Source organism: Giraffa tippelskirchi, chromosome 7 (assembly GCF_054371585.1).
Source record: "Giraffa tippelskirchi isolate mGirTip1 chromosome 7, T2T-mGirTip1v1.2.pri, whole genome shotgun sequence".
NCBI lineage: Eukaryota > Metazoa > Chordata > Mammalia > Artiodactyla > Giraffidae > Giraffa > Giraffa tippelskirchi.
In genome coordinates, this window is record NC_137281.1 from 17,830,833 (window position 1) to 17,845,299 (window position 14,467).

General features: G+C 45.2%; 1 long non-coding RNA gene across 1 annotated transcript in view; it reads left to right on the top strand.

Annotated features, from left to right (window-relative positions):
• The first annotated feature begins 5,007 nt into the window (after positions 1-5,007).
• Positions 5,008-14,467, top strand: part of LOC145515820 (uncharacterized) — a 54,286-nt gene continuing 44,826 nt past the window's right edge. The window contains exon 1 of the long non-coding RNA XR_014061029.1: positions 5,008-7,631. This is a non-coding gene — a long non-coding RNA (uncharacterized LOC145515820). The remainder of the gene's footprint in view (positions 7,632-14,467) is intronic.

A 14,467-nucleotide genomic window follows, 5' to 3' on the forward strand; every position in this document is an offset into this window, starting at 1 on the left:
CGGAGGATGAAATGGTTGGATGGCATCACTGACTCAGAGGACATGAGTTTGAGCAAACTCTGGGAGATAGTGAAGGACAGGGAAGCCTGGCGTGCTGCAGTTCACGGGGTTGCAAAGAGCTGGACACAGAGTGACTGAACAACAACCCCCAAGGGAAACACTGTATCGACTAGAGTTCAGTATGTATGTACAGTTCCCTTTGCCTTTGGTCCTAAGTCTTCCCTCTGCTGCTGCTGCTTCTTTTTTTTGTTTTTAATTGTGCTGTGAAGCATGTGGGATCTTATAGTTTCCTGACTCTAAGGGATTGAACCTGAGTCCCCAGCATTGGAAGCATGCACTCTTAACCACTGGATTGGCAGCGAAGTCCCTCCACTCGTTTTTTAAGTTACTGTCCTATTCCCTTCAGTGAAGTTACTTCATCCATTTCTAATACAGTTAACTTCTCTTGTCATCTGCATTCTATCCTGGGATTCTCCAGCCTGTTACATGATTTTTAATTTACACAGCTTAAATTCTTCTTTGGTCTGTAAAGTTCTATGGGTTTGATAAATGCATAGTGTCATGTATCCACCATTACAGCATCATATAGTTTCTCTGCCTTAAAAACAAAAATCACCTTTGTTTTGCCTAGTCAAATACCCTCCTTTTCCAAACCTCTGGCAACCACTGATCTGTTTACCATCTCTACAGTTTTGGCTTTTCTAAAATGTTATATAAATGGAATCATAAAATATGATATCATAAAAAATCAAAAAAGCCTTTTCAGACTGGCTTCTTTCATTTTGGCAATATATATTTAATATCCACATATTTACAGCCCATGGGGTTGCAAAAGCGTTGGGTGTGACCTAGTGACTAAACAACAACATAACTTAGAAAAATTGATTTTTCTAATTTGATGTCATTGATTTTTAACCTTTTGGACTTCCCATGTGGCTCAGTGGTAAAGAATCTGCCTGCCAAGCAGGAGACACGGGTTTGACCCCTGGGTTGGGAAGATCTCCTGGAAAAGGAAATGGTAACCCGCTCCAGTATTCTTTCCTGGGAAAGCCCATGGACAGAGGAGCCTGATGGGCTAAACAGCAACAATTCCTTTTTATCACTAAATAGTATTCCACTGAATGGATTTATCACTGCTTATCCTTTAACTTGGGGCTTCCCAGGTGGCAGGTGGCTTCCCAGTGGTAAAGAACCTGCCTGCTAATGCAGGAGACATAAGAGACATGGGTTTGATCCCTGGGTCAGGAAGATCCTCTGGAGGAGGGCAGGGCAACCTACTCAGTACTCTTGCCTGGAGAATCCCCATGAACAGAGGAACCTGGTGGGCTACAAGTCCACAGGGTTGCATAGAGTCGGACACAACTGAAGCGACTTAGCGTGCGCACAGACACACACACACACTCTTTCACTTACTGAAGAATATCTTGGTTGCTCCAGTTTGGGATAATTATGAATAAAATTACTATAAGTATTCATGGGCAGACTTTTGTGTGGACATAGTTTTCAGTCCAGTTGGATAAATGCCTAGGAGTATGACTGGGTTGTTTGGTAAGACTGGGTTGCACTTTGTAAGAAATTACCAAATGATCTTCCAAAGTGGCTGCTCTATTTTGCATTCCCATCAGCAATATGAGTTCCTGTTGCTTCACATTTCCTCATCCGCAATTGGTATTGTCAGTTTTCTGGATTTTAGTCATTCTAATATGTGTGTAGCAGTACTGCATTGCCATTTTGATTTGGATTTCCCTAATGACAAACGACGTTAAACATCTTTTCCTTTGCTTCTCTGCCATCTGTATATCTTCTATAGATAATTTTTATTTTTAAATAATTTCAAACCTACAGAAAAATGACAAGTACAGTATGAAGAACTTCACTATTCTTGAACAACATGAAAATAAGTTGCTGGCTTGATGCCCTGTCAATCCCTAAAACTTGAATGTGTATTTCCTACAAAGACATTCGCCTAAATAAGCACAGTGCACAGCAAAAATTGGGAAATTAACATTGACACATTATTCACATCTACTCCTCAGACTTTATTCAAGTTTCACCAGTTGTTTCAGTCACGTCCTATATAGCAGAAGGATTGGGTTTAGAATCACATGATGCATTTAATTGTCACATCTTCTAGTCTCCTTCAATTTGGAACTATTCCCAGTTCCTGACTTTCCTTGACTTTCATAACTTTAATATTTTTGAAGGTTTTTGAATACAGACCAGGTATTTTGTAACTGTCCCTCAGTTTGGTTTGATTGAAGTCCCCTCATGTTTAGATTCAGGTTTGTATTTGAGTGGGAAGGTCACAGGTTGCTCTTCCAGGTACACCTTATCAGGTAGCACCAATTTTCAATTTACCCCATTACTGATGACATTAACTTGATTAAGCTGTATTTGTATCTACCAAGCTTCTTTACTACAAAATTACTTTTTACCTTTGTAATTAGTAAACATTTTGTGGGGAAAGTGTTTTGAAAATACTATCTCATTCCTCATCAAACTTCCTCCTATTGGTTCTAACACCCACTGATGATTCTTAGATGAATTACTCTTAGTTGTGAAATGATGCTTTTCTGACTCCACTGTTCCTTACACAGCTGGCATTCTGCCATAGGGAAGCATTCTACTGTTCTCCCCATTTACTCACGAGTACAGATTCATTTACTCATGAATACAGATTCATGGGTTTTCATTCAGTTGCCCCACACGTGGCCAGGGGGAGCTCCTTCTGTGTGTTTGACATGTCCGTATCATTCTTTGGGCACTTCCTTATTTCCTGGCACCACAAGATGTTCCAGGCTCATCTTGTTCTTTCCCTACTCTGCCCTTTTAGTAGATAATGGTATTTAGAAAGCAAGATCTGGACATTAGGGGAACTTGTGCCTTTGCGGATGTCACTGCTCCCAGGGACTCTCAGTGAACAGGGATGGGAACAGAAATAGGAAACACATGAATGCATATACATACATACAAACATACATACACCCATTTATATAATACACACACATTTACATCTGCATTTATATCTATTTTAATGTACACTGAAAACCATGTACTTGCACTGATAACTCAAATTTTCATCTAATCCTAAAGTGTTCTATGTGTGTTTGCTAGGGCTACCATAACAAAACCCCACAGAGTGGGTGGCTTACACAAAGACATTCAATTTCTCACAGTCCTGGGGGCCTGAAGATGAACAGATACGTGCTAAAGCAAGTATTGTAAATATTAAATGTATCATGTAGGTGGAACATGCATAAGTGTTTACAGGACAATTATTTGAATCTTTCTGTATATTTGACATTTTTTACAATAGAATGTTGGTAAGGAAAAGAGTAGGAACCACTGTGAATAAAAGAAAGCACTAGTTCTCACTTACCATGTATTACAATGTGCTGGGCCTGTACCAAGCACTAGCACTGTTACAATCATCTCACTTAATTTTCTAACAGCCCTATATTATTCTTTTCTGGTGCTATTATTTTCCCCATTTGATAGCTAGGCATTCTGAGGCTCAGAGAGGTTAAGTCACTTATCTGAAGTAACAACGCTTGTAAATAGAGGTGGGACTCTAGTTCAGATATGTGTGATTCCATAATTGATGCTCTTAACTCTCTTAGATCTAGAACACGAGCATTCCTGTCCACCCTCCATCCATCTCTGTGATAAGAAAAAGAAGTTAAAACCCAATAAACGGCTTCTAATGACTCCTTGATTTTTTACATTTCTCCAGGTTGGAATTATACTTTTGCAGAAGGAAAAATAAAGTTCTTATTTAAGTTTTCTTCCTTCAGGGATGGGATCGTCTCCCTCCCAGAAGTCTTGGCAGTTGTAGATTCTTTTCCAGGGGGTAAGAAAACTGGTAGCAGTCAGTTGTCCTGTCGGCTGTCTCCTGTACTCTGAAGCAGGGCAGGCTCCTTTTATGCATGAGAACACTGCGAGGCTCAGAGACTTGATACAATGCATTGACCAAGTCACACAGGATTATGGGACTGGGCAGCTCTGGCGCTCAAGTCTCCTGATGCCCAGTTTGGGGGCTTTGGTCCTGGCACTTCTCTCTTAACTGGTCTCCAGACTGGTTTCCGTCTAAACCCAGCTTGATAATTAAGCAGCACTTGTTCTCAGAGGCCAATGGTTACTGTGGGTATTTTCCAAACAGTTGTACTCGCCTGCCCTCCTCGCCTGGCATAAATTCCCAGAGAGTAAGCAGAGATCTGACATGCTCTTGGTCTTCGACATGCGCTCTTGGTCACCTGCGCGTCTTCCCTGAAAGGGCTGTTTTCTGTCTAGTTTTCCGTTCTCACAGAGGGCGTGTAAAACGCCTGGGTGCCCGACCCCGTGCGTCACTATGTCCCTAGGGGAGAAAGCGGGGGGGGGGGGCAAGGGAAAGGGGCGATCTTACCCAACAGTAAAGGCAGAGACGAGGCCCCAGAGGAGGCCGTGCTTTGTCCCGGCTCAGCAGGGCAGCAGCGTGGGCAGGCGCCGGCCTCGCTCGCGCCCTGACGCCCCCAGGGCGAAGCTGGAGGCCCTGCGCGCGCCGGCTGACCAGATGGCCTGAGCTGCAAACCCCAGAGACCCCGGACGGGTTCTGGCAGCCCCCAGACCCGGGCCTGGGTCTCGCCGCCACAAGGCTCAGCTCAGCCCGAGCGCCCCATTAGGAGGTGCTGCCCACGGAGGTGGCGTGACTAGGCCGGCCGGACGGCCCCACCCGGAGCCCAGAGGCGCGGTGCCCGCGGCCCACGCGGGGCGGGCGGGACGGGGGTAGTCCGCTGGTGTGCCCGCGGGCTTTCCCCCGCAGAGCAGCCGTCCGAGGTTCCGGTCTCCGCCTGGGGTCGCCTGAGCACTGCGGCTGCCAGGGCTGCTCAGGAGGGCGTGGGGGGAGGGGAAAGAAGCAGCTGCGCCGCGGCTGCTCGCGGCCTGTGCCCAAGGCGGGGTCGGTTTCTAGGCAACGGGGCCCTTGCACGGGTCGCGCCCTCCCTCTTCTGGGTCGGTCTCCCCGCCCCCATTGCAGCTCTGCAGAGTCAGAGCCCCAGGACCCAAGGCGGAGTCCAGGTGTGGCCTGGGGGGGTAGGGGGGTGGGGCCCGACGGGCGTGGGAGTGGGTGACCCCAGGCCTCCCAGCTGCCGGCTGGCGTTTCTCCGACTTCTGTGGGGCTGCGCTGGGGGCTGGGGACCCGGACGGCCCGAGGCGGGGACGACAAGTCTGTTTCCTCCCGGTCTCCGCCTGCGCCGGCTGAAACGAGTCTTTCCGGTGGGGCTGCCCAGCCGAGTCCTCCCCGCCCGGCCTCCCGGAACCCGCTCGGAGACATGCACGACCCCGCCCGGGCCGAGGGCGAGAGCAGGCGGGTGGGTGGAGCGGCTGAAGAGGCGGGAGAGCCCGAGTCCTGGGTTCCAGCCTGGGATGCGAGCTCTGGAGCCTCTCTTTCCGATCTGGTGGCTCCCCAAGGGCACCCTGACGGAAGGTTTATGTTGAAGCTTCCTGGGTGATTCTGCGAATCAAGGCTCCAGTCTAACCTTATTACTTTACAACTGGGGAAACTGAGGCACACACTGTGCCAAGGCCTCACCATAAGTTAGCCAACGACGAGGAAGCCAAGGGAAAGCCTACAAGGAGAGACCCCACGAAGGCCAGAATTTTTCCCAGGGCCTGAGTCCTGGGGGTTTGGAGTAAAACAGAGGGGCTAGGGACGCAGGAAGGTCTGGGCACGCTGCCCTGACAGCTTCACAGGATCACCGGGGCGATCCCCAGCCTCACGAAATTAATGAGGAAGAGGCCTTTCTTTCCTCAGTCGAGGAGTAGAGATTCCGTTTAACCTTTGCAGGCAGTAAGACAGCGACCACTCTCCCTCCCAGCCTGGCGCCAGCATGAACCCGAGGGCATGTCAGCAGGAGCCAGGAACTGGAGGCGAAGCATCCTTCATTTCCTCTGCGGCAGTGGAACGAGTGAGGTCTCTGATTGCCAGAGTCTTGTTTTTTCAAAATCGCAGCATGCTGAGACCGAAAGCGGGGTACCCTGGAGGATTCTTTTATATGCTCAACCTTGAGTCAGACTTGCAATCAGCATTTGATCAAGAAACTTGGTCAGTTTCTCAAAATGCAGAATCAATCGCGGGTTTTACTTTTTTGCTTGGCATTTCCTTGGGTTAGTCTTGGTTCTGAGGATGAAAGATTATAAACTATTGTCTTAAATTCTATCCTGATTAGCATCTTTCCTACATCCAGGATTTCCCTGGAGCCAGATATTTGCAGCTTCAGGATTATGACTTTTTTAAAATACAAGTTTGATGAATTTTTATCCATTCCCCAAATTAGAAACTCCCTTAATTACAGGAGAAAACATTTTCAAAGAGAAAAGGTAGACCTTTAGAACAAGCCCAGGAGCAATGCTTCTAAAGAAAATCGCAGGGCAGGCAGGTCCTCAGAACCAAGTGAGATGGTCTTTCTGCAGCTGTCAGGCCCACCGTCTTTCAGTTAGTTCTTGACTAAAAAATAAAGAATAAATGAAGGTTTCCTTGAAGCTGTTCATCCTCCTGCAGAGGATTCTACTTTGGGAGAAAACATGGTCTTGGTTCAAATTCTTTTAAAATTGGGCTTGGGTGGCCAGATGGTTGATGGGGGGAAATTTCTCTTTGTGAAAGTATTTCCAGCTAATAAATGAAGAAAGATTTATAGACAGAACATCACCATTTTGTATTCTTAATGAATGAATGGATCTAGGCATGATCAGTTATGACTACTAAGTCTTGAAAAGAGAGAACCCACATGATGTGCTAATGAAAAACCTCAGCACCAGCTATGAAATCATCTTGATACTCCTTACAACCCTGCCCTCACACAAATCAAAGCAGTATCTGATCAAGGGTCATCTAGATCAACAACAGTGTGGGAATATAATCAAAACTATCTACATCTTGTGAAACTATAAATGGCCCAGTTCTTTAATAATAATTATATGGAAAATATTACATTTAGATTCTAAATTGAATAAATGAAAGGAAAAATTGACATTCATAGGACACTTGTAAATTTGAACACTACTGGGTATTGGATATTTAAAAAGTATTATTACATTATTTCAGATGGATAATATGGTTATATTTTTAAGTATTTACAAACATTTGAACATTTTCAATGTATGTTGAAATTTGGAAATGCAGTAGGAAAATACAGATGAAATGATATGAAATATGGAATTTATTTCTAAATAATGTTATGTAGAAATAAGAAAAAGTAAGTGATGGAAACAGGGTTGAACATTAGTAATGAGCATATGGTGGTTCATTTTATTATTCTTTTTTTTAATGTTTTGCTTTTTGCAAGGTATTCTCAAACTTGGGAACCAGCCTTGAAGCCTGACAAAATTATCTGGGATGGAGCTCAGGATGACTGGCCCTTGTCTTGCTGTGTGACTGTACATGTCACTTCTCACTTGTCCATTCAACAAAAGCTCTGGAGAGCCTCCTGTCTGCTTGGGCTTCTAAATCATGGCGCTGACACTTTAGATTAGAAAATAACAAAGAAGAAAGCTGCCAAATAGAAGCATGGAAGGCTTTGCAAAAGAATTGACATTTGATATGGATTCTGACAGATGAAAAGGAGTTCCCTGGGTGGCGTCAGTTCATCTTCTATAAGGTAAGGTGGTTATACTAGGTCTACACCCATTTAATCCTAATAGATTCTGGGGTTGTAACATGCCCGTAACCAGCTTTTTCTTCTCTGTATGTCCCTCCAGGGAGTCGAGCGACAACCCCCGCACCCCACACCGCCCCCGCACTGTGTACTTCCTGTCATCATCCTTTATTTTGTTAGCTGAGACAATCCAAACTTGAGTCCCCCAGTTGTGTTTGAAGGCCAAAGCATTATCATATTAACCAGTCTATAACCTTCTATGGGTATGGTCTGTTGGACTCCTAGATTTATTTCTGTCTATCTGGTTCCCAAGGCATTTCTTAGCAACTTCAACTATACCAAGACTCAGCCTTGGTGGTAAAGCCCATTTGCGCCTCAAAACATGTGTGCTTATAGCGAGTACTCTCAGCCTTCCCAACTGTTCTTAACATCCCTCGCTTCCTGTAGGACATGCAGTTTAATATACAGCATGCAGCCTGGCCTTCAGGTTAATTGTTCATGCTGATACTCTGCCAAAACAGGTCAAACCTTGTGCTTTGATGGCCTTTTCACCCATGTGACATGAACCATCTGTTGGGGCAAAGCTTAAAACACTAGTTGTCATTTAGCAAGTAGTTGGCAGTATCACATCTTTACTCCATTATGGAGAATTATTCTTTTCATCTTCTTGGTTTTTGTGGATGTTCATACTTTAAAATGACAATTTCTGAAACTCTTGGAGAAGTAAGATATGACTGTTTAAATTTGGTTGCTCTGTGTTTGTTGAATGAGTTTACTCACCTGGGCTATGATGCTGAGTCAAATATGCTGTTTTCTTAGGGACCTGGCAGCATCTAGCAGTGTGATCCAGAGCCTGGGGGAGGGCTGGGAATGCTAGCAGTTCCTCTAATTTTTACTGCTGTAAACCAAAGGTATACTTCACTGTGGGAAAATATTGGGAAATTAGCTATGATATATTGTATGTTTCCAGTGCCTGCTCAAAAGCTTCTTATACTAATTTAATTAGAATAATTTACCTTAATAGGAAACTATAATTTTCTACTTTTTCCAATCGGTTGAACCAATTTGTATTTTTTTAACCCACCCAGATGGAATTTATTACACCAAAGCTAATAACCTAAACCTTAATTTTTGTGCTGGCCATCATTATAACTGAGAAATTATGCTGTAAGAATAGTTGAGACCTCTGCTTCTGGCTCTGGAACACCAGACTAGATCAAACTAAACTCCCTACCTCAAACAAGTAAAACAGCTGGATAATTTAACAAATATATCTGACAGTGAGAACCAGAGAGGGCAAGCTCCTGGAGAGAATGGAAACATAGGAAGGTGAGCCTGACATGTGACATTTCTCTTAGCTTGGGCTGCTATGAAATATGCCATAGTCTGGGTGGTTTAAACAATAATTTCTTTCTCACAGTTATAGAGGCTGAAAGTCCAAGATCAGGGTGTCAGCAGATGTGGTTTTTGGTGAAGGCTGCCTGGCAGATTGCCACCTTCTCTCTGTGTCTTCACATGGCAGAGAGGAAGCTCTGGTGTGCTTCCTCATCCTACAAGAGCACTAATCCCATCATAGAGGCTACACCCTACACCTGACCTGAACTAAACCTGATTACCTTCCCAAGGCTTCACTTCCTTATAGGAGCACTTTGAGGGCCAGGGCTTCAGTATATGAATGGGGGAGGCACAGATATTCAGTACATAACAGCACTGTTATCCCCCTTAAGGCATCTCTAAGAGCAGTGATTTCAATGCTAAGAAGTTGAGACAAGCTTTGGCAATCTCAAAGAGACCCTGGTAATATCCTGGGCTTTTGGTTAGGACCTCTGAAAGGTCTCTTCCCTGGTGGCTCAGACAGTAAAGCGTCTGCCTACAATGCGGGAGACCCAGGTCCAATCCCTGGGTCAGGAAGATCTCCTGGAGAAGGAAATGGCAACCCATTCCAGTACTTTCGCCTGGAAAATCCCATGGATAGTGGAACCTGGTAGGCTATAGTCCATGGGGTCACAAAGAGTCAGACATGACTAAGCGACTTCGCTTCACTCTGAAAGGTTACACCAGTAGGAAGGGCAAATCAAAAAAGGACCACCTCAACTCTCACAAAGGTTCATCTTTGACCCAAACGAGATTAAGATGGTCTGCCTTTATACTAACTGCATTACAAAAGCAAAAGAAAATCTCTGGAGAAAGATAGCATTACCCACAATACTACATTTGTTCTACAACTTTTCATATACAACATGCTGCAGTTGATCAAAGTTTACTAGGCATACTAGGAGATAAGACCAAGTCACCTTTAACCAAGAGAAGAAATAGATAATATAAACTGATTCACAGAAATCCAGTTATTGGAGTTCTCAGATATAGACACATATTGATAGAATAACCTCTGATCAATACATTTCAGGAGATAAAGACAAAATGGAAAATTCCAACAGGTAATAGAAATATATATATATATATATATATATATATAAAGAATCAGTGGAAATTTTACAACTGAGAGAATGTAATTAAAAATAAGAACATATTAGATGAGTTCAAAGTAGATTAGACAGATGAAGAGAGGTGAACTGGAAGATAGAAAATAATCTGAAATGAATCACCAAGAGATAAAAGAATGGAAAATACAGAAAGGGTGTATCATATTTTGGACATAGTAAAAGGTTTTAGCAAAATTGTAACTGAAGTCCCAGAAAATGACATGGAAAGGGAGAATTGAATGGAGCAATTTTCAAATAGATAATGGCCAGAAATTGTCCAAAGTTGATGACATACATAAATCCACAGATTCAAGAATCCCTTTAGAGCCCTGTGAGTGAGTGAAAGTCACTTAGTCACGTCCAACTCTTTGTGACCCCATGGACTATTTTCCATGGAATTCTCCAGACCAGAATACTGGAGGGGGTAGCTGTTCCCTTCTGCAGGGGATCTTCCCAACCCAGGGATCGAACCCAGGTCTCCCACATCCCAGACGGATTCTTTACCAGCTGAGCCACAAGGGAAGCCCAAGAATACTGGAGTGGATACCCTAACTTCTCCAGCAGATCATCCCGACCCAGGAATCAAACTGGAGTCTCCTGCGTTCTTCACCAGCTGAGCTACCAGGGAAGCCTTTAGAGCCCTAAGCAGTGTAAATTCAAAAAAAATCACATCTAGACACATCCGAGTCAAACTAGCAAAAGTCAAAGAACTATGCAAACAAGGACTAAAGAGATTGTTGAGAGGCAGAAAGATAAATATTTCTGTGACCACATAATTTGGCACTGTCAATAATAATTCATGGAAAATGTATTTTTCTGATTCTTATTGGATCAAATTGATTGTTTTCATGTCTTTGAAGCTAGCATTTTCTTAAAGAAGGATCACACTCTGTTTTACCCACATGCCACCCGTACTCCAGGAGTCATGTACCAAGAGCTTCCTGCTAGCCTGAAAACCATGCCATTGAGTCTGGCAATCTGCATGTATATAGTGTATAAACACTCACAGCTCTCTTTCTGTTCACTCCAAGTTTGCTGAGCTTTGCCAAAGGTCAGGTTCAGTGTTGGGCAGTGCCTGTCCTAGTGGAGCTCAGAACTTCAGAGAGAGAGAGAGAGAGAGGCAGGCATGGATGGGACCCCCACATCTCTGAGTGTGCACTGCAGCTAAGACACAGGAGCCAGTGAGAGAGGGACTCATTCTTTCTGCAGAGTTCCCTTCTCAGATATTCATTGTGCACCTACTATGTGCCAGACTTGTTAACATGCTTTTTTCCCCCTTGTTTTTTTCTGAACTAAGACCCATAGTCTTTCCAAAAAAAACTATGACTTCTTTTTTTGGCTGTGCCATGTGGCATGCAGGATGGAACCTATGCTGGGATTGAACCTGTGCCCCCTGTTTTGAAAACACAAAGCCCTAGCCCCTGGATGGGCATCATTTTTTTTTTAAAGGGGAAGATTTTTCTCCTCAGTCAGTGAGTTTTGTGAAATACCTATAAAATTAACAGCAAACAGGTAAACACAAGAGGCCAAGGTAGGGAAAAAGGGAAGAGGAAGGAAAGTAACACTTACAGAACCTCCATTGTTTACTCTCTCATTGATCCCCATAATAACCAAATGTGGGAGGTGTGGATACACTTTATAGGTTGGAAATTCAGGCATAGAGAGGTTAAGTAACTTGTCCCAAGGCCCCAGCTTACAAATTAAGTAGCTGGTCTGTAGACGCCAAGCGTTTTGACTCTGGGTCCAGTGTTCTTCCTACACCAGGCAACTGAGTACTAGGTGTCCTGAAGACCTTCTTTTTTACTCATGGATCCCCTAGGCTTGGGGGTGGTATTTGTGAAGCAATGTGAAGAGTCTGAGGGAACACATTTCAGCCTCCTTGTCTGCTCTGCTGATGGGTTGAAATGCCCAGAAGTCACAGATGGGGTTGGAGGCTGATGCCTCCTCCACCCACTGCTCACCCCATTGGCCTTCCTGTCTTTGGGACTTAGCATCAGCATGTCATCTTCTGACAGGTAGTGAGATAGAGCAACTGAAGGTGAATGAAGGGCTTTGTCTTTGTGGATGATCCTCTCATCATCAGGGTCCTAGCATTTTCTTGACCGTTTCTAGACAGTCCTTTACTCATTTAGAACTGGCATCTGCGTAGAGCTGGCATCTGCATCTGGCTCTTCTGCAAGGTGTTCACCTAGTCCTTTTGGCCAACAGTGTTCTTGCCTGGAGAATCCCAGGGACAGGCAAGCCTGGTGGGCTGCCGTCTCTGGGGTCACACAGAGTCGGACACGACTGAAGCGACTTAGCAGCAGCAGCAGCAGCAGCAGCAGCAGCAGTGGCTTCAAAACCAGACAGGAGAAAAATGAAGAAAAGACCAGTCATAGATGTTGTAGTCTTCTTGGGCTGCCTTAAAAAGTACCATAGATTGGATGGCTTAAACAATAGAAATTGATTTTCTCAAAATTTTGGAGGGTGGACGTCTGAGATCAAGATGCCAGTATGGTCAGGTTCTGAGCTCTCTTTCTGGCTTGCAGAGGACTGCCTTCTCACTGTGTCCTCACATGGCAGAAAGAGTGAGCTCACTGGTATTGTCATAAGACCACTAATCCCATCGTGGGAGCCCCACCCTCACGATGTCATCTAACCTAATTACTTCTCAAAGCCTCCATCTCTGAGTACGATCACATCAGAGGTTAGAGCTTCAACACATAAATTTCTGTGTGCATACTAAGTCACCTCGGTTGTGCCTGACTCTGTGTGACCCCGTGGACTGTAGCCCACCAGGCTCCTCTGTCCATGGGATTCTCCAGGCAAGAATACTGGAGTGGGTTGCCGTGTGTAAATTTGGAGGGGACACAATTCAGTCCATAGACATTGGTTTTTCCTTCAGGCAAATCTCTTCATCTCTTACCAGTGTAATGGGCATATTATGATTCCAAAGGGGTAGCAAGTAAGAGCCACTGCCCTGATGTTTGTTCTTTACCATTTGTCTTTTCAGGGGTCCCTTTGGCAGTTTCATAGTCAGGTTTCAGGAGATGCCAGTCTCCCACACTGAGAAAAAAGACCCCAAGGAGGCTATATGCAGGTTCTCTGAGTGAGTTTTGGCAGGAGGGTGGGTGGGAACCAGATGTCCCAGGTGGTATTGAGCATGTGTTTAGACACCTGGAAACCTAAGAGAGGTGACTGTTGTTCCCATCTGAAGGTCAGGTCATTAAGTGGCCTTTATATATTTCATAGCTTTCCCAATTAGCTTGTTTTTAAATCTCCAAAGTTTGAACCTTGTAGGTTCAGCTGCTGAAAGCAAAGATGCTATAGAGTCTTGCCCCATTTTTCTTTGGATGGTTTGTCTCTGCCCCAACCTCATTCCCACTGGTCCTCAGGAGAATCTAGTTACTAGATCTTTCTTTTGGGGACCTAGTCCCCTTGTCTCTGGGAGGACCTCATGCTGTGTGCTCTAGGGTTCTGAGTGGAGGTTCTGATGCCCAGCCCAGCCCTCTTTCAAGTGCTGGGCCTGCACCACAAGTCTGAGTGGGGGTGTCCAAGCCTCAGTGCTCCTAACAGGCTGAGGACTCCTGCTGCTTGACCTATGACAGCTTCTGACCAGCCTGGACCTAAACTTTTCCCTTGACTGAACTCTAGTCTCAGCTTCTGATTGGTGATGCCCTCTCCCGGTTTCCTGGTGCCCTTGAACCCCTGCCAACCCTTCATGGCTTCCCTGGTGACACTTCTGTACACAACCCCTGTCCCTAGCATGCGAGCAACTGTCCTGGGTCTTCCTGGGGCCTGTTCCCTCCCTCCTCACCCTTTAAGGGTGCCCCTGACCATACCTGCCAAGTGGCTTGTCAGGAGGCTGGTGACATCTCCAGGGAGGGCAGCCTGGGGGCAGGGGGGAGGGGACTTGCGCAAAGCTGGTGGGTCTGGATTGCTCTGCTGTGACCTAGAAACAGGGCTTTACCAAATTGCCCCGTACTACGTGCTCTCCAAACCCCTGAAAGCTTGGCAGTGGGAGGATGGATTCATGCACAGCTTAATGACAAAAACCAGCACTTCCCATTTTGACTGCTCAGGGTTGACAAAGTGGCTCTAAAACAACTGGATCAAGCTGGCCCGTGTCAGGAGGTACTCTGGTGCAAGAACAAGGACTTCACGTGTGCTCTCTTATTTAGCTCTCACAGCTACCCCTGGGGGATGTAGTGTCTCTGAAAACATAAGACTCAGAGAAGTTAGGTACCTTGGCCACGGTCACACAGCACATCTATGACAGGGTATGATTTTAAACTATACCCACCGAGGGCAAGGCTCACAAGGCGCTAGGCTGGAATGAGCGCCTTCTGTTGCTCCACACACAGAGCAGCCTCAGGA